Source organism: Falco peregrinus, chromosome 1, assembly GCF_023634155.1.
Source record: "Falco peregrinus isolate bFalPer1 chromosome 1, bFalPer1.pri, whole genome shotgun sequence".
In the NCBI taxonomy this organism is placed as follows: Eukaryota; Metazoa; Chordata; class Aves; order Falconiformes; family Falconidae; genus Falco; species Falco peregrinus.
Window position 1 is genome coordinate 124,771,184 of NC_073721.1, and position 20,466 is coordinate 124,791,649.

A 20,466-nucleotide genomic window follows, 5' to 3' on the forward strand; every position below is an offset into this window, starting at 1 on the left:
CACGTAATATTTTTCATTTGTAATCACAATCTTTCTAATTTGGAATTCCGAGTCACAGTTTTCCAAGATTTAACAACTCAGATTAGAAAATTCAAATGGCCTCTTTTCATTAACTTACACACTAGAGTAGCTGAACCAACAGGAACAGTTACAACAAAATACTGTGCAAAGTTCTGCAAATAGTTCATTACTTCAAGTTCATGGTTGAATCAAAAAGTAGTTCTCATGTATTCTGCACACAGTCTTATTATGGCACCGTGTTCCCCGTGACAATGGATCTTCTAAGGCATGATCTGCAATTAATTTGCTTCCTGAATATTAAAGGTATATGCAAAGGCTGTCTTGAGTATTTTAAAGATATAACTCTAGTATTTGCAGCCATGTCATCCTATAAGATTTTACATCAGATACCAAGGCCAGATCTTCTTGGAGTATTTTTGCAGGCCATAAGTTGATACCATTTTATTTTACTGTGCTTTGCAACTCAGGTCCTTGATATGCAACCCATGCATAGCCAGCAATATACCAGCCTTTATACAGAACATTTAAACCGAGTCAACTTCCATGGACTACAGACCACTGTGAAACAAAAACATTCAAGACCACGTGAAGAAGTTTTTCATAATGAGAAGACAGTCCTGCTGTTCCAGCCAAATTGCGTTGGGAAATTACATTCTTTCTTCCTGGGTCATATTGATCTTTATATATGAATTCTTTCTGTATAGTGATTTTCTGGTTTTTGGTTGGTGGATGGTTTGTTTTTGGTTTTTTTTTTTTTAGTGTTTGCTACCAATGTTGTAAATTAACTTCAGCTCAGGACAAAGTAACATCTATAGGATGAAAAGATGGCCTTGCAAACAATGCACTGCACTACCTATCAGGAGGTTCAATTTCTTCTTTGTCAGAGACTCCTGGATACCTTTGCAAGTCACTTAAGCGTCATGTCACATTTAATAGCTGGGTTTTGCAAATAAAGAAAATACTTTCCACGGTTTCATGGAACACTGAGAAATAGGCTTAAACTGTTTATCTAAATCACCCATATCTGCTGGAACCTCAATAAAGTAGCTTCAGGAAGTTTACTGTCATCAAGTTCCAGACTTCTTAAACCAGACATGATATTTAAAACTCACTTTGTTGAATTAATTTTGTTTGGGTGTAAAATTTTTTCACGAGAGAAACTTAAAATACAGGAGTCTGAAGAGCTTGCTAATGTTCAGAAACTCAAAAACCAGAATTTAAAACTGTTTGAATGGTTGGTACAAGACTTCAGTTCTCGTGTCATTTTTATTTCATCTGCTTTATTTCCCTTTATTTTCTGCTCTAGGTAGCAAGTATCAAGCCTTATCAAACTTCATACAATTATAATTCTTGGGCTTTACCAACAAATCTTCATTAAAACAAGCAAAATAAAATTAGACATCTTTCACTGGAAATTAAGAAAATTATTTCCTAAATTGATACTGTGCATTTAATCAAATTGCTCAGATTTCCAGCACCAGCCCCTGCTCAGGAAGAAAAAAATGTCAGCCTGTGCCTGACTACTATATCAGCCTCATCCACCAGTGCAAGAAAGGCAATTCCATCTTCTGGCTCTTATTTTGTAGGTTGTTTTTATTTTGTTGGAGCAACTGACTTGTCTGGCTTCTAAAGTTGCAAGGAAATGAGTAACAGTTTTTATTTAAGGATTATTTACATTATTCAAGAAAATACCAAGAAAACCCCACAAACCATCAGACTTTTGTTTCTTTCTATATAGTTAATGATCAATATGGGACACTTGAGAACACGATTACTGGGAAACAATCATCTATATAAAGCAGTGTAACAGTTTGTAAATGAACTGTTCAGCTTGCTTTCTGAGAGAAGAGAGAACGCAGTTACAAAACTGTGCTTAATTTAGCCTAAATTCAATTATTTCAAAAACATCTGGAATACGTTACTCAATTAGCAGTATATGAGCGTAATAACTACAAACTCAAACTTCTCTGAGTGATATATCCAAAGACACACAAATTCAACCACTGCATATGCTGCCTATTACTTCACTGTACATCTGGCTTCAGCAAATTCAGAATGTAAGTTTCATAAAGCATCTTTAAACTCTAACGTACAACCAAACACTAATATCTTTCAGCTAACGCAACTTAAGTTCTAAATATTTTGTAACACTAACAATTCTCTGTAAAACTATGGTATACTACATTTTAACTAGCAAAAAAACCTTTTAACTTTACCAACCAACACTGACTCTAAATCAATGGATAAGCAATAACAGTGGTGGGGTTTTTAAGCTACAACACACAGGGCAAGCATTTGCTCTGAAGTCCAAAAAAACCAACTACTTAAAACATGCAAGGGAGTGTAAGTAGTAGCTTTTAAAAAAGTATCATTTGAAAATGCATCAAGAAATGCACAAAGAAAATAATGAATACTTTAGAACATAGATCAGAAAAGAGCTGTGGTCAAAGATACAAGACAGAGGGTGTTCTATGAATGTATATATATACACACACCAGTATAAACCCCAAAATACTCCTCAAGAACTGCGGAGGAAGAAAGAGTTGGCTAAGTAAAAGCTACCAACTAAACAATTTAAGCTCAATGCTTACCCCATCATGAGCTCTAGTGAAGAAGTTTTCAATCAAAAGACAAAAGGTAGACTGAAAGCTAAGTCTTGCATGGTTGTGTATGAAAAATGCCCTGTAACCACAGGCTCAGTACAAAGCAACAGAAACACTACGAAACTGAACTATGCCTTAGTGACTCTAAGTTAGAAAAATAGAAAGTTTTGTTACTTTTCTCAGTAGCATTATTTCACATAAATACACCATTTTCTAGAGTGCTTCACAAAGCCTTTTAAGTTGAAAACAAAACAGTATTTTAGGAATAAAAATTTATACAAACTATGACTGTTAAAATAGCAACTAAGTCTTACAAATTCAGTGTATTAGCAGTACACTATTCCAGTTTAATTAGCCAAGACAGCATTACAAATAAACAGAAAGATATATATACACATCATACTGAAGAATCATACCTACCTCACAATTTAAGCCTCACTATTCATTATTTCATATTAATTTCATAGCAAAAGTTCTTAAATTCAAACATTCATTTTTTCCCAAAACCCCTTTCAAGCAAAACTGGGACAAGGTCTCCTCATTTAGAACCAGTTAAAATTAGAATCCCCTACATACAAACACCTGCTATCACACAAATTTGCTTCCTAAGGTTACAGCAAGTAATACACAAGTCAGCAAGTCTTTCATAATTTAATGCAGCTTTTACAGAAGGCGGGGGGCGCGGGGAAGGCCTAGCTTATGATGTATCATCCCTTCCGATCTGCCCCATCCCTGGCAGTGTCCAAGGCCAGGTTGGACGGGGCTTGGAGCAACCTGGCTTGGTGGAAGGTGTCCCTACCCAGGCAGGGGGGTGGGACTGGATGGGCTTGAAGGTCCCTTCCAACCCAAACCATCCTATGATGATTCTGCGATCTTTGCCTTCTGATACAAAGGCTTCCAGCTAAAAAAAAAAGGTATAAAATGCAAAAGATATCAAAACAATTCAGTGGTATTTTATTCAAGCCAACTTCAACCTTACTACAGCTACTGTGATACTAAAATTTTCAACATCTGTTTACTGTGAGAACATACTTACGCAAAATTTATGTTAACAGACCCCAGAAAGAAGATATATAATGACAGCTAATTCAGTGACAAATAATCGTTCTGTAAAAAGCAATTTCACATAAAGTGAAAAATCTGAATAATTTCTCTAGAAACTCTTACAAATGAAGGTATTCCAAAGCATGTTAAAATTATATGCATCACAAAGTACTGCAAGTCAACCTCCAGGTAAGAAAAAAACCAGAAATAATGTCACACTGTACAAGGGTTTTGCTTGAAACAGCAGGTCCCAGGTGAAATTCAACATTAACAGTGTCACACTGAGAAGCAGCTACTATTGCTTCTCTACACTTGGACAATGCCATGGCATCATAAATGTAACCTCTTACAAAAGTCCCTGGAAACAAGTGCAATATATAGTCTTCGAGCCATCTCATGACAACCATTTTAAACGAACTGCATATAACTAATAACCCTACAAATTAAGCATGATAAACATCAGTAAAAACCACTTTATGCTTGCAAATAGCAAACTAACTTGTAAGAACTTACTAAAAAACACACACAGACTTTGCAGATCATAACTGTACAAATGTGGGAGAAAAGACGGCTTTCTGCAGTTTCTAAAAATATGGGAACAGGGGATACAATCAGATGATCCTGCCACAGATCCACAAACTATTACCTTGATTACTTTGCTGAAAGACAAACTGTAAACTCAGTTTCATTGTTTATTCAATTTCATTTTTCAATATCAACGTATTTCTTCATAAACATTTAGGAAGTATTAATAATTTTCAGTAACTGTCACCACTGGTGTAATTGATAGGTGCTGGCATTTTAGCAACTGTGCAGAAGAGATTAATCTGAAAAATCAGCTTTGTGATCTAATGCTATAGATATATTACTAGTGTTAAGAGAACCTGTCTGCTGCAAAGGGCAAAACAATCTGCTATTACAAGATGATCAGGAGGTTTACAGGAATTCCATGTGGCTGACCCTTTTGTGATAAACTATCAGTGGGACTTTGATCTAAACCTGAATTCAGAAAGCAGAGCATATTATGTTAACTTATTCTGCATCCAAAAAAGTTTTTTTTCTATTTGCTACAAGCTACACACAACTTTCATATAGAAAGCAAACAAAAATTGAAAGGCATGATTTTATAGCAGCTCACACAAAACAACTAAATCTGTGTCCAAGCTTTTTGAACAGATCACATTTTTCATTCAAATACTATAAGAGGGAAGTACACATCAGCTTTTTCCCCATCACATGACCAGAAATAATGTGGATGTGCCGTATATTCCATCTCTGCAGCAGCAACCAGGCATGATGTTTCATGAAGCAGAGTTTACTACAGAGGCACTAGACCATTTTCAAGGAAAAAGATACTGATACAATTCATACAACCTGCTCCTACCCACAAACCTTTGTAGAGGTAACTTGTTATTGGGCCCCAGACAAGAACAACTGCTCTAGCAGCGCCAGCTTCTTTCCAGGAGTTCCCCAGATAGCAAAAAGGGTTTACTTTATGATTTTTGCATGTGCAAGAGATACACAACTTGTGAAAGATAACAGTAAGGACTGTCTGACTAGAACAGTTGCACCAGTCCACCTCTGGCAGACACAAATACAACTGCCTTGTAATCTTTTAATCTTGTCTTTATTTCCATTCCATCATGCATTTTCCTTTGAGAACATTAAATAGCTTATCAATTTGAGGTCCATTTTCTGTCTAAAGCAGATGACATTTTACCCTGTTAACATCTCTTTGGAGTCAGGCTATGTTTGTAAACAAAGAATGAATGGCTCCTAGCATAGGATGGAAACCAGTGCAGTGCTCTGCAACACCCTTTTTTTAAAACACTCCTAAGCTTTATCAAAAATTGTGTTGGTTTTTTTTAATTAAAGCATTCATCATATAATCACTTTCCAAGAACTTCCTTTGAAGGTACATGAAGAGTAGACAACCAAACAAAGCAATGACCAATTTTTAAAACTTGCCAGTAAAATTCTAACAGCCCCTAGGATTTCAGTCTCATATGTGTACTGCTGCATTACCCTGCCAACACACAGAAATGCGGTGGCTAGTCATGCAAGAGCAAAATGAAGTTAACCGGATCAGTCAGTCCTGCTATGGCTACTCAGAACCATTTCTCAGGCATGAGGCTGCACAAATCACATGACAGCTCAACAGTCTTGAGAACATGTAAGTGCCAAAGTTGCCTGGCAAAAGTGACAGACAAGTTTGGGTTCCCCTCCCCCCCGGTATATTCTTCATAGCAAGCAAACAATCCTGGGAACCAAGTGGAAGCACCTAAAACATCACAGGAATTCTTTCAAGTCAGAACACAAGTCTTTTGAAATCTCTACCAATGTGTTCCCTACCTTTTCATCAGGGCATTGCTTCTACACTTTGCCTCTCTTGCTGTCAGCCAGGCTTTAACATAGACTTCTTGTTAAAGTTTCATTCCCTACAGAAACAGTAAAAACAACAATTAAACAATGTACACATTTGTTGAAACTTACACTTAGCACACATTCCAAGCATCAGTCACATTAAATGAACATTGTGAACTGTAGGAGTCCCTTGCTAAGACAAGGTTACATTAAAAAAAAGTGTATGAAACCAGGATTTAAACTAGTTTAAAATAAAGAAACAAAATATCAAGTTTTACGCTGCATTGATATTTTAAGAGTGTAAACAACATTTCATGCTTTAAAAAACTAAAATCAATCAAAGAACGGTTGAGCCAGACACTTCAAATCATTTCAACTCTTCCGCTATTTTCTGATAAATACCTTCTGTGTCTATTCATAGAACACTTTCACAGCTAGGTAACACCTTTTAGCTCAATAACCTCTCAAAGTCTACTTCAAGACACTGTTGCTCTTTGCAAGATTATGGTATTTAAACAGATGCTTTTTACTCCACAATAAGCAATACACATGTACTCTTCCATGTAGCCACCTTATTCCCATTCCCTGTTCTTGCAGCTAGGGTTACAGTCTGCTTGCCATTTACTGTCAAAAATTCACTTTTTTTTCAGTTATGGTAAACACTAGTATGACCACTTTTAAACACTGGTAGGACCCCAGAGAGCTTGAGCTTGTATTTGACACCGAGGCATGCGCAAGCCAGGCAGCCTGTGCTGCATTTAAGTATTTTGATGCAACAGCACTCCACTCCAGGACTGAGGAGAATACCTCACTGGAGACTTCCAGACTTCAATCTCCCAGAACAACTCGTTAGCATCAGCAAGGCTGTAGTCAAAAATAAACTTTGCCTAAATGAGGCCAAGACTTGGAGAACGCTCTAGGAAGATGACTGTGAGAAGATGCAGAAAACAAATTGTAATGTAAGCAAGGCTAGGAGGAAACACATCTCAGGGGGAATTAAGCAAACCATGAAAGATTTGCTTCAGTTCCTGAAATGGCAAAAAGCGGGGAAAACCCCCTACACTAGATGATCGAAATTACATTTTTGGGAGTACAAAGTTCAAGATTCTGTTTATAACCCCAGCCTGCAAGACCAACTTATTTCAGATCAGGCAGAAGCAGTCAGCACTGCTGGCTCATGACTCCTGCAGCAAGGGGGCTGGGGGTGTGTGTGTATGTGCGCGACAGCGCAGAGAGCGAACCAGCCCCTGGTGCCGGTCCTTCTAATCCACAAGCACCAGTTTCAGTCACTTACTCTTCAGTAACTGACTTTGAACATTTTCACACAAGCCTACAAAGAGAGCATGCAGCAGTAGCACTACGTATTTTTGCCCAATGAGAAACTACAATTTTGTCTAATGATCTGTAATATAAAGTTTCCAGGAGTGTCAGAAGTTAGGATTTTAAGGATCACCCGCAGACCTCAACCACAGCTGCAAAAACTAAGAAATAAGCAGCATTAGCATATGAATAATTTCCCAGTGGACACTTCAAAAAACATGTTTCCTAGTCCACTCTCTGGAAAGTCAAGGAGGAGAGTTAAGGGAAAGAAAAAGAAAAATATACCTTCATGCATTACAAGGAGACTGCTGCCAGTGTACCTGCAGCTGCGTTTCGTAGTACTTGCAGCTTGTAGAGCATATTTACAACTAGTTTGTTGTCGTCCACCTATCAGGTAAAAGATCCACTTGTTCAAGATACAAGATGCAAAGGACCTACATTATCACCTCAATACAACCAGAACTTCTCATCGCATTTTTATTTTTCAGTAGGATCTTGCCTATACTTTTTCTTCACATTTCCTACTACTACAGTTAAACAAATTACAGCAACAGAGAAAGCTGCTAACAAACAGGGCTAAAGTGATCACTGCATTACTTTTTAAACCCTATTGCATACATCTGCACTCATGTCAGACGAAGCAGTAATTAATAAGAAACCACTAGCCTCCACTAAACTCCCTTTGGTGCTGCAGTAGTAGCACTAGTGCTAAGAAACATATTGGGATATAAAAAAAAAACAAAACAAGAAAAACCACAGCATTGTTCTGCCCCTAGACATCACAGGGCTAGAATTGCTATCAAGTGTTTTGCAGACCCATTCGCAATCTTCTGTACCAACTCATGGTTAACACACTCTGATCCAAACAGCTGAGGAGATAATCGTGAGCGCTCAGAAAACTTAGCAACAAAGGATCTCTAAGAGGTGCCCAGGAAACAGAAAAGTGCCGGATAAAAGCGCAGGGACAGAACAGAAGACCATGAGGTTGGGAGCAGAAAACAGGAATACAGGCCAAGAACTAAGGGACAAGCAGATTTGTTCAGTAATGCCTAGGAAGAAAGAAAAATCGGGCCTAAATTCAGAGGCTAATCTAGATTCAGTGGGATTGCTCAGTCAATGAGCAAGGACTCGACATCTAGAGTTCAAAGCTTGGAGGAAGAAGCTGAGTAACTGGCAGAGAGAAGGCAGGAAGGAACAGACTTCACCCTGAGGGAGAGAGATCAGGCATTTTCTACATCTTCTATACTTTCCAGCATCACCCACCAAGTCTTCCACGTTTGTTCTTCTTTGCTGGTTTTAGTCTCAATAAAATCAAAGCATTTACTAAGAGGGTCTAACAAGGCACAGACAGCTTAGGTGTTTACCACAGCTGTGCCACAGCAAAATCCCATGATATTCATCCCCGACTACAGAAATTCAAGGAAGTGACATTCAAGTATCCCATGAGATTCATGACAGAGAGAAATCTTAACCAGGCCAGTTTTAAAACTTCTACTTTTCTTTCTAGATTACAGTATTTGTGGCCAAAAAGCACAACCAAAGAATGGAAATAATTTCTGAAGTATAACTGTCTTTGTAGGGAGGGATGCACAGAACAATTTATAGCAAATGATAGGGAGGGAAGCCAAGGTAAGCACTATAAAATGTAAATATTACTACATCCAAAGAAGAGTTCAGGAGGAGAGTTAGTCCATGTTTTTTGTACAACTATGCATTATACAACTTTTAAAAGGACAAGTCCCCCAAACAGAACCTTCTGTTTTCCTTGGCATAGTAGATAAAGGCAAATGAAAGCAGCAAATCTTCCAAGATTGAACTTCAAACCCAAAATCTGTCACTGAAAACGTCAAAGTACGTGAACCAAGAGCGACAGAAGTAGCCTGCTTTCACCCAGCCATATCTGGATACACACGCAACCACAGTTTAGTTTTGAAGCCATTCTCTACCCAAATTAAAACTCTGAATGCATGGTGTGGTGGGGGAAAAGACAGGTGGGAATTGTTTCCTAACATTTTTTCTACTTTTAAAATACACTTTCATTGTGACTTAGAACATTTAACCTTCTTTTTTTCTCTGGCCCACAAAAATGTCATGTAAGGCAAGAAAACTGGACCCAGCCACGCTGCAAATTACAGACACTGAGTAGATGACCCGCACAGCCTGCGGCTGCAGGGCTGTAACTGCTGTTTGCAGATGATCTACACCACATTGGAAAGGTTTAATGGAGAGGTAACACTGACTAATACCTTCCTCATCTAGTAAAATCTCTACACACAGTTAGCAAAAAGTTCATCATCCGCCCCACAGAAAAGTGTGAATGTACCGTTACCAGTCCAGCTACAAATATATCTATCACCTAACATATTGCTGTGACAATCTCCTAGTTAGGTTAGCTAGCAAAGCAATATAAAGCAACATTAGAGTATCCCCCCAATAATCACAGTAAATTACCCGAAGTGCAATGGTATGCTTGTAACTACTGCTTCAGAACAGGAGTTAGACATACAAGGTCACTACAAAGTTGTACAATTTGTTACAACACTGCTCCTGTACCAGGATTTAACTGACAGCACTGTGCTGAGCCTCATTACTTTTGCACTTGCAGGATCTGGACAGCATCGACTCTTTCACTGTAATTTTATAGTCAAAATATGCAGACAAACTTGCTGGCATACGGAAGCTACTGGAGCTGGGCCAGATCCTCATCTTGGTTGTACAACTGAGAATAATTCCTTAAGCCCACAAGTTTCTTCTGAAGCTCAAGACAAAACCAAAATTGGAGTCGAGCCTACACTGCCCTTCTCCTTGTTTGCATAATGCTTGCACACAAAAAAGTGGGGGTTTCCTCTTGGGACTTTTTCATTTGCAAGTACATACACAAAACTCATACAGCACACTTACTGCTTGTCCACTTATTTCAAATGGCTAAACTGAAATAATGTCATTAATTAGTATTAATGATTTTTTCCTGACCCAAATTAAAACAAGTCAAATTTTACAGTAAAAATCAAATAGTGAGGATATAATTGGCCAACTAACACCCTTCCTTACTCTTTCCATCCTATTTCTATACCATAGTTCCTCCTTCTTTCACATGCGCACACACACACCCGCCCCTCCGTTAATGTTTACATTAATTTCCTTCTATTTTGGCATCTACAGTAACCCTGTATCTAATACATGAAAATACACTTTGAGGGGGTAAAAATATGCCATTTGAAAAAGTAGGGCCACGCTTTCAGAAGTGTTTTGTTTCCACTTCTCCTCCACAATTTCCTTCTGGTACTGTTTGTGCACTCTTTAGGGAACTAGCAGTGACTTCTGCATCACAGACTGCTCCTAAAATGACTGCTATAGATCAAACCTCTGGGCATCACTGCCTCACATAGCCTTCACGGTACGTTTTAATTTTTACTTTATAGTCTGTGGGGGCACTTTATAAGCATACATGCATCGGCAGAGTATTCCCAGACCAGTCATAGACCAAGCTTCCAGACCCGTCATAGACTAAGCCTGAACTGAAGGATAGAAGAAAATATCCAAGGCTTATTATGCAATATAGCAAAGAACCTCATTCACTTGAGGTTATTACTCTGTCAGTACCACTGTTAGAAAACAGCTGATTTTAAGTAGTTGAACAGTGGTGACGCATTCACCATTTGTACGTATTCATCTCCTACCTGTATAGCTATCCTCAGTTATGGCAAGGCGTAACTGGCTTTAGCTTGCAGAGGATTTGCTGCTTTTAGCATGGCATAACATTTCTATCATGGTTTGTGCTCACAGTAGCAAATATTATTTATATACAGGACTGATACGAGGGAATAGATGCAGGGCCTTTTCTGGGCTCTTGCCTACGACCACCCAGCGAGGCTACAGCAGGATGAAGGACACATACAACTCAGACCTTTAAATCTCTACCCTTGCTTTTTGTGAAAGCTCAACCTAAACTTTCTTCAAAGGTGCCAAATCTTTCAAGGGTTTGGTTGGGGGCGGGGGGGCTGGTTTGCTTTTAGGAGAGTTAGCATAAAAAAAGTTTGAAATCTCAATGCATCACAGACAAGTCCAATTTAAATAGTTTCTCTTTTACAAACAAGAGAATTGTACTGGAAACACACCAATCCACATAAATTACATCATGCTTTGTTAAGGCACTTAAATAGAAGTTATTTCAGTGTCTTTTTTTGGTCCTTTCCCTCTCCTTTTGAGAAGTATTACAGTTCTTTCCAGGAAACTTCAGAACAAATACCTTAAAAATCCACAGCTACAGATGTATCAAAACCTGAGCTACTGGAACCCTCTGTCAGACAGCAACATACTTTGAAATCACCAATACCTCAAACATAATGTTTGAACAACGTCACATTGATTTTTTTTTTTTTTAATCCAACAAATTGTGCAACATTTTAGCCTCCAAGTTTTTGGTCAGGCCAACACCACATTTTTAAAAACCCAAGGTCAAAGTTGAGTAAAGGACGATGAATGGAAAGAAAACTTCCAGCAAGTCTTCATTTCAGGAGATACTGAAGATTCAAGAAAGGTTTTGGCTAAGTAGTTCTTGTACTAGTCCCTTTCCACAGCCTGCTGATGTTTGACCATGAGTGCAACTGTTCCTACAGTCACTTATAAAAAGCATTTCAATCTACTATGACTTGCAAAACCAACTCCAATTCAGTTGCTAGGAGGTATGATGGAAATAGCAAAAGGATGCTGAAGATGTAAGTGACACTGCAAATTCTTCTTCCCGATTTAAAACTTCAAGATTAACAAATCCCATTATCATTACTCAGCTCGGTCTAGATATCATCTTCCTCTACTTAGGAGTCACAAGACAGTTTTCTCTAGCTATCACACACTACAGCAGGAATTTACCTAGAAATTAGTAAACGCCTCAATGCAAAATCCTGTAGATTAGAAACTGCCGGACTCGCTTCTGCACAGTGGTGCCACAATTCCCTTGTAAGAGTGACACAGTAGTATGAGACACCTTCCTGAAACAATCTCATTCTCTTCAGGAGCACCAGCTAGGCTCTACTCTCTACCTTGCTACTTTCCCTTTCAAGCACGTAATAGGACCAGGTTATTTACATTGTTCCTAATGCTTGACCCAAATCAGCTACGCTCACCTGAGCCCTATAGTGTGTGCCAGGCTATGTCAATATTTGTGCTTTTACTAACTAATAATTAACTCTGGCCACGTAACTACAAAATTGCTAATATTGCTATTAATGCATACAGAAATTCCATTAAGTGCCATACCAGCAATATATCCAAGTAAAGCACAGAGAACAAGCTGTACCTACAACCACCCTGCTACAAGAAGTACAAAAACTCACACATATGATTATCCATAATACTGGGAAAACATTTCTAAGTAAGCCTGTGTTTGACAAAAAGTGGTCCTCATGCCTGTTGGCTTTACTGCCTGTTGGAACAGGTCTGACCTTTTTGTGCTACTTTGTAGTAAGTTCACTGCTTAAAGGAGGCCATTGGGTAAAGCCTGTTCCAAAGGAGCAGAAACTGCTCACGAACTTCAGCAAAGAACCTCATCCAGCTAGACCCTAGCGTTTCTAGAATAAGTAAAATATGTACATCGCACAAGCTCTTAAGGCTGTAGAGAAGCATAATGGTTTTTTGCTCTGTCTTTAAGGCTCCATGCAATTTTCCCCTTCCCCAAAAGCTAACCACAAAAACTCTAATGCTCTATTTTTGATAATTAAAACAATTTCAATGCCAAGTCATGAATACCCCTAGAAAACTTCGCTTCATTTACTGGAGCTGCAGTTCCACTTTAACATTCGCTTTAAATGAGCTTACAGGCTCCTCAATACTCTAAAAGCAAGACAGAGTTTCACCGATACTCTAAATATATGATTTTTTTTTAAAGAAGAGAGCAATGGGAGACTTATAAAGTAAGACTTGTACGCTAGACACACAAACCAGAAATAATCCATTCACTCCCCGTCGACCTTCCTTGGCCAGACTAACTCAATGAGTTTCCCTAAACCACCACAGATACTTGCCAAGATTAAATATTTGTGTTTAATCATTCAGAAAGTGAAAGATTATGTACTGTAACGTAACACTCTTTACGGAAACCTCCAGTTGAGCAACAGTTCCAGAAAAAATTGTGAAATGAAGTAAAAAGCTGTCCAGAACACCACAATTCTGCTTGGTTAATTTAAAAAAAAAAAAAAATAAAAATCAAACTTCAGGACTAAGCGCCAAGCCAAGACCTCATTTTTAGCAAATCAACACTCACAGGCAGCACATTTTTAAACGCAGCCCGTTTGAAATTACTCCGGAATAACAACCATTACTAAGAAGTTACTAAATATTACCGTCCCCGGGCCAAGAACTTACGCTATGCGCTGACAGCGTGATACAAGCGTGATAAAAATGTCAGGGCTCATTTCTGCCGGGCACACCGACGGACCGACAGCCGGGCTGCGGAGCCGCCGGGAACGGGCCGCCATCCCCCGCCCGCCGCCGCTGCCCGTGCGGTGCCCGCTGACGCCGCGATGCGGGCACACAGCCCCGCCCGCTCCCCCCGCCGGCCGCTCGCCCCCCAGCCCGCCCGCGGGCTCCTGCGCTGCCTTTGTAACATGGCAGGTCAGCGCGGAGCGCTCAGGCGCGGCGCGGGCAGCCCTCCGCCCTGAGGAGCGCCGGCCGCCGCGGCCCCGCAAGCCGGCCCCGGGCTCCGCCGCTCCGGCCCGGCCGCGGCCGCGGCAGGGGGCTGGCGCGAAGCACCGGCCCGGCGGGGAAAAGGAGAAAGTTTTCCCCCCTCCCGCCGCGGCCCAGCGGAAAGTTACCGCCGCCCCCGCGCCTCCCTCAGCCCCTCGCCCGCCGGCGCCCGGCCTCCCCCGCCCGGCACTGACAGCCCAGCGCGCCGCCGGCCCCGCCGCACGCCCCTGCCCCGCCGGCCCGGGCTCGCCACAGCGCCCGCCCCGCGGGGAGCCCCCGCCGCGCTGACAGCCCGGCGCGCTCCCCCGCCGCCCCGCAGCCCTCACCTCGGGCGGGGGCCGCGCTCCCCGGGGCAGCGGGGAACGGCCGCCGGCGGCGCCCGCCCCCGGCGCCGAGGAGCGGGAGGGCGAAGGGGGTAAAGAGGGGGGAGCGCGCCCGGTCCCCGCGCCCTTATCTCATCTTAGCGGAGCCCGCACTCGCCTTCGCCGCCTCCCCGCCGTGTGGGCGTCTCAGGCGGGATCCCCCCTCCCCTCCGCGCCGCCTCCTCGCGCCGCCATCTTGGCCGTCACGGGGGGCGGGTGGGGGAGAGGCGGGCGCCGACTCGTGATCGCGGCGCGGATGGCGCGGGAGGGCGCCCGCCGGGTCCTGCTGCTGCGCGGCGGGGCCTGAGGCGAGCCCGCCACCGCCCCTGCGCCCAGCCCGCCTCCGAGGGCGCCCTCCGACAGGGCGGGCCCGCTCCGGCCGCCCCCGTCCCGCTGCTCGCTCCCTCAGGGGGCGGTGAGGCTGAGCCGTGGGGGGAGCGCGCCCCCCGCAGCGGAAGCCCCTCGGCGCGGCCCCAAATGGGACGCGCGGACTGTCCCTGCCTCCCGCCCGCCGGCAGCACCTTTAATGTAAAATTAATTAATCTCCGGTCCAAAAATGCCCGTCCTTGGCTCACCTGCGGTGCTCGTTGCGAGGGCCCGGAGGAGGTGCCGGCTGTCTGGAAAACGAGGGAAGAGAAAACCAGGGATTTTCTCCAGTCTTGGTGTAACCCGCGCCAGGCTGTTGCATCAAAGACTAGCAAAGAACCCGAGACAAAAATAATCTTTTAAGAGCGTGCGGCTAAGATTAGTGCAGCGTGTCAGGTTGTTGCTGAGCACAAGGACGTGAGCCCTCCTTGTGCCACGCACGGGCATGCCGCTTCTCCAGCACCTTGTGTTGAGCAGCCATGGGATTCAACATTTTATGCCATGTGCTATTTTGGAAGTGATGTTTAGGGATAGGCATCAACCATACAATTTTGGCTTTGAATTCCAACTTGCCTCAGTTCTGGACGTTTGGCTGGAGGGTTTATATGTGGCTCATAAAGACAGACGGGACTGTAAATGCTTATGTATGTTCAAACCTACTGTATGGGTTGACCTCATCCCTCTGAAAAAACACAGCAAACAGGCGAATATAAAAGCAAAAAGTACAAACTAAGACTTCCACCCCACCCCACGTTTATTAACGTGGCTTTATAGCAGCAATGCAGCTCCTCCTAACCCCCCATGTAGCAAACAGAGCGGCTGACACAAGCCGATCTCTACTCAGGCAGCAGCACCCATGTGCAAGCCTGCACATGCAGACGCAGCTTGGCGCTGTCAGGTTTGATACTTGTGAGCTGAGTCTGCCTCTTCTTGTTTTTTTTCTCAACAGCCAGCATACGGACTAAGGAATGTGTCAAACCCCTGTCCCAGGCAGGGACTACAAGAACAACATTGGCCATTCGTTGTATTTCTACATAAAATGCATTTCTAGCCATGCTTATAAAGACGTCTCTCTCAACTATACACAGCGCGATAAGTGAGAGATCAAGAACCCAAAACCTCATGATTTTTTGCAGCGAGCTGGTCTGCATTCTGTAGTGAGTCCTTAAATTATTTAGTGTGCTGGCAGAAATTTTTCTAAATCCTTTGACAGTTGATGGTATATTTTAATTTTGGAAATGTTTTTCAAATAAATAGCAATAATGAAGCCCATCTTCTGGCTTGTGCTAGTAATTTTGATATGCAAACTGTTCTGTGCTCTCTACTCTTGCTCGTTTTTCATGTAGGCATAATTTTCAGGCTTCAGTGTTAACATCGAAGATTAATGGGCCTGTTCCTAGTTCTAAGAGTATTGTTTCAGCTGCCTGTATACTGAGGCAAAATCACTGCACTGATGTATGAATACTTCACCTCGCACAGTTTAGGTTCATAACCATTAAAATATACTTGACTCTTTCTCATGGAAACTTTGATTTGAGAGAAACATAATTCTTAAACGTTCTGTGGCAGTTTTCATACTTTTCAGCTCATGTCATAGGTAAAACTTTGTGTAGACGTCTTTGATTTGCTGGTAATTTATAGCCCGACCAGTTTGTTTCCCTCCACCTTTTTCTGTCCTTCTAGGACTTATCTGCATTTAATTACATATTGTGTCAGTCTCAACAAACTGCAGCCAGGGATGCAGATCTCACTGTGCAAGGCCTGATACAAACACCAAAGTAGTTTCTGCCCAGTCCTACCATCGCAGCTAACACAGGACTTATCTCTGTCCTGTCTTTCTTGTTCTTGTGTCTCCCCCTCCCTCCCACCCTATTCCATCAAGCCTCTTCTGCTTTCTGGCCGTGACCTACCTGCCACTCGCTTGCTGTCTTGGCCGTGGCATACTTTCTCCCCCACCAGCACATTTAATTGCAATGCTCCATTTCATTATTAGCTTGTCACCACCTTTATCAAGTCACCTTTCCTAACATATCTAGCCACAAAGCTTCCCTGTGTAGCTTGTCATCGGTTTTCCACATTAAGGCTTGTCTAAAGCCACATGCGAAAGATTCTATGAGACATAGTGACTATAGTGCTGTATTTATTTCTGAATAAAGAGCATCATCAGTGAATGGTGTTACTGTACAGACTTACTGTGTGCCCAGCTCCTGCAGGCTCCTTGCACAGAAATGTGTCTGTGTGTCAGTCAAACAAAGCCTTTCCCTTCGTGGGGACTTCAGGGATCTCTCGGCAGTGGTCTCTACATGCACATGGGGACCCCAAGGTCATTAAGTCAAGACAAGTCTTCCTATTCATTTCAGTTAGTGTTGGATCGGATTCTTGAGCATAGTGAGTTAATTAAACAAGTTAGCAACTGCATGTGCTCTAGGGGGGCAGGCATCGAGCATGCTTAATGTGGTATTCTGCTGCCTCGCAAGCGCAGGGTGGAGCACCGTCAGCCAGATTTAGCCTCCCCAGGAGTGCGGCCAGGGAGACGAGCCGGGTTTCTGTGGACAGGCAACCACAGAACCATTGTTTTCCATGTTGCAACCCCAAATTTCTAGCTTGTGGCACTGAAGTCCTTTTCAAAGTATGGTTTAGCTTATTTTAAGTGCGTTTTACACATGGGTAAAATCAAGCAAGGCAGAGGACCAGTGGCAGATGGTCAGTGACACAGCCAGGAATGGAATGGAGATCTTCCCTGTCCCAGGACATGGTTTTAACAGATTTTGTCTCAGGATTGTGAGATTTGACTGCTTACAATTCATGAGGCTTTAGCAGTGCTCAAAGGAAAGCAAAAAAAAAATAAAAATGGGGGTGGGGGAATGCCGATGGTACAGCTATTACTGTTGACAGTATTTCCTGGCAGAGACTGGCTTCCATAGGCAAAACTATTTCAGTTTCTTAAGTACACAATTTGGGGCTTAATCTGTTCACTTTCTTAGCAGTTTTATTCCTTTTGAAGTCTCTTGGCTGTGCTATGTGCACTGCTCATTTATGGCTACAGGGGGGAAGAATGAGTCTCCAAAAGAACCCAACGCAACATCTTTCAAGTAGACACAGCATATCTGTAACCTTGGTAAAAATAACTATAAAGATAATGATAATGGATAATTATAAACCATGTAACTGGCAAAACAACACTCTGCATTTCAGAGGATGAATTGCCTTACCCTGTCCAGTAACCCACTTTACAGTGCAGTAATGGATCTACATCCGGAGGGTTATGCAATGAAATTGAGCCTTTGGCAAGCTGGAATCACGCTGGAAATGAAGCAACATCTTTGCGGGTTTTTTTATATATGCACATTTGAAAATCTGGAACTTATCCCTTTTGACATAAAGAGACCATCCCTGCTTGGGATGATTAAATTCTAGGACAGATTATGAAATAATAAAGTATTTAAATATTATGATGCAGCAGTACAACAGTGCAGTTATCCTTCCTTTTACTGCTTCAAGTATAGTATTTCTGAAAAGCTTTTTGCACTCCAGGGAAACTACTGATCATAAATTATAGAAGAGGCAATAGAATATCATGCATGTATGCAAAAAAAAAAAAAAAAGAAAAGAAAAAAGAAAAAAAAAGAAGAGGTTTCAGACCCTTCTCTAGATAAAGAACTTACTGAAGCAGCTAAAAATATGGAGAAATGAAGCGAACACAGGGCCTGATCCAAAGGCCGCTGAACTCAGAAGGAGCACTGCGGGAGGGTTCATTAGGCACCAGTCTCATGTATGTCATGAATTACTATTCACCAAATGCAAATGAAGAATGTTATTGTATATGAGTAAGGATAAAGTCTAATTGCAATGTCTAGGAATTCCACTTGGATAAAATGAGCAGATTTTTCTCCAGCAGGTAGACTTTCTCAGCAAGGATTTATTGCCAATATTTATGTGAGAATTCCTAGTCCCAAAAGCACAGAAATGCTGGGAAACAAAAAGGAAAGAAAATATATCCAAAGAGGAGACCCAAATGTTTCCAAGTCACCTCTATAAATAGAAATCTGATGCAAACTCATTATCATTTCACTTTTCAGTACTGATTTGCTTCCTCAGGATTTCAGAGTGCGCATCTGAGAATTTAGACTGCATCATAAAGTTTCCCTCAGCAAATGCTAGAACTACTCACAAGGCATTGCAGCATGGCAGCAGCTATCAAATATCAAATGATGACAGACCCAGTGGATGGCCATTGGTATTGTTTGGTGAGAAAACAGTTAACATCATGCTTGGCTGTGTTGCTGGCGGTAGGGGTATCAAGGAGCGATGCCATACCTCTTCTCCTGTTGATAGTAGGCAAATAGGGATGTACAGCTGGAGCATATTTCTGGAATGGCTCTTCCCGTAGACACTGGAAGCTCCAAAAGAAATGCTTGCAGCAGATTGTTTGAGAACGGGATGGCAGAAGGGTTGCTTGAGGCTGACCCAAGTCCTAGTGCACGTACCAAACCCAACCTGTTGTCTGTTCCAGCACTAACCTGGTTTACGTATTGCTCTCATCAGTAAAGCAAGAGAACAAAAGCTTCTCTTTGTGGACTAATATCAGGAAGGAAATTATGCATGCAGATCCGCCAACAAAAATAACAGTCTCGGGGTGTAAATGTACACACTGATACTGCTGTTTCGTTGCTATTTTCAGCAGTCCCTGTACCCTCATGGGTGAGAGTAAGGACTTAACTGCTATTTCTGCTGTTTGTGCATCAGCCTTAAAGGTTCAATTTGGACTCATGCTCTTTGGCCCATCTGGAGGTGATTTCTGCAAACAGCAGTCTTTTCTCTGAATTAGTCCAATTCATCACCCAGAGCCACACCATGTGATACTGTGGTGCTGTGGGTATCTTCTCTCACATCAGATATAAACCCACTTTCCTTCATTAAACATCTCGGTTCCTTATTATTTGCACTTTTATTTAACTTCAGGTCATGCCTAGGCCAAGTAATTGCATTTCACACCTAAGCGTTCCCCACAGTTTTGTCTGGCCAAGATAGTTACTTCAGGCTCTAAACTCTGGTGCAGTCCTGCTGTTTAAAGTTTTTGTATTTTGTTGGAGAGAACACTTATGTCATGGTGGGTTAAGTGAAGTGTATCTATCAGTTAACCACTTCTCAGGAGTACTATTAGGCTTAATTAATGTTTGTAGAACGCTATCGAGATTCTCAAGAGAAGCAGCTATAGAAGTGCAAAGGATTATAATTAATTTAAAACTCCCTAATTTTTGAGTAAATGGCTAACAACACTTAAGCTGATATTCTCCAAGTAAAACTATTTTTTTTGATTCTTAGACAAAACATTTTGAAATTGGGGGTTCCATTTTCCACCACCACTGTGTGATGCATTTTGATTTTTATTGTCCTTTGACATCCTTTGATATATCCAGGCACATAACATAGCTTGCTTTAGTTCAGGAAACACTGTCCAATATATGTAAGTCAGATTAAAATACAACAAACGACCAAAATCACTAAATTAATAAACTCAAAGGCAGTCCACATCGCGATTTTCCTTTAATATATTAAGTATTTGAACCAAAAAGCCTGTAATTAATATTATGAAATAATTTCCATACTTATTTAAAAGACATCTCATTTACATAAATAGTCATTATCTGGAAATAGATCATTAACATTCAGAAAACTGACAAGCCAGATTGAGAGCAGTC

At 41.7% G+C, this 20,466-nt stretch overlaps 1 protein-coding gene across 4 annotated transcripts in view; it reads right to left on the bottom strand.

Moving 5' to 3' along the window:
* The window catches only part of DENND4A (DENN domain containing 4A), a 56,832-nt gene extending 41,840 nt beyond the window's left edge, over nucleotides 1–14,992 (bottom strand). Inside the window, exons 1-2 of one of the 4 annotated variants that reach the window (XM_055815476.1) lie at nucleotides 14,974–14,992; nucleotides 6,021–6,106 (exon numbers count right to left, since the gene is read on the bottom strand). The gene's annotated coding sequence lies outside the window, so the exon portion shown is untranslated. Of the gene's footprint in view, nucleotides 1–6,020; nucleotides 6,107–14,362; nucleotides 14,625–14,973 lie in introns of those variants that run through there. The other 3 variants (XM_055815492.1, XM_055815470.1, XM_055815484.1) reach the window with 3 other exon arrangements.
* Between the last annotated feature and the right edge of the window lie 5,474 nt (nucleotides 14,993–20,466).